This window comes from Sinocyclocheilus anshuiensis, unplaced genomic scaffold, assembly GCF_001515605.1.
Source record: "Sinocyclocheilus anshuiensis isolate Anshui unplaced genomic scaffold, SAMN03320099.WGS_v1.1 scaffold48, whole genome shotgun sequence".
Lineage (NCBI taxonomy): Eukaryota > Metazoa > Chordata > Actinopteri > Cypriniformes > Cyprinidae > Sinocyclocheilus > Sinocyclocheilus anshuiensis.
In genome coordinates this window covers 981,422-981,974 of record NW_015554124.1, presented here as the reverse complement: position 1 = coordinate 981,974, position 553 = coordinate 981,422, and positions in this window count along the sequence as shown.

Genomic DNA, 553 nt, shown 5'->3' with positions numbered 1-553 from the left:
AAGCTTACGGACCTGTTGCTATGACAGCAACTCCGGGATGAGCTTCGAAGAACCAAACAATCCAAGATCATGCCAAATCATCAACAATCATATCCAGCTAACCGAGTTAGCGGCGTACGAAGAACGGACCCCAGTTCATCCGGGGTAGTAACTCGCTCATGCTTTTTCAGGTGTTCAGACTGAATGGCACTCTTGTCACAATATGAGCACTTGTAAGGTTTCTCTCCAGTATGAGACTGATTGAAACTCTTGCCACAATATGAGCACTTGTAAGGTTTTTCTCCAGTATGAATCCTTCGGTGCTGTTTCAGATAGACAGCTCTAGTAAAGCTCTTCCCACACTCACAACACACATGATCTCTCACTTCATCATGTGTTTTCTGGTGTTGTTTACAGCGAGTCAGCCGTAAAAAAAACTCTTTCCACAGAAAGAGCACACATAAGGTTTCTCACCTGAATGGAAATGGATTTTCTCCAGAGTGAATGTGCATATGATTTCTGAGACATGATGATGCAATAAATCTCTCACCACACTTAGTACAGTGATACGGCT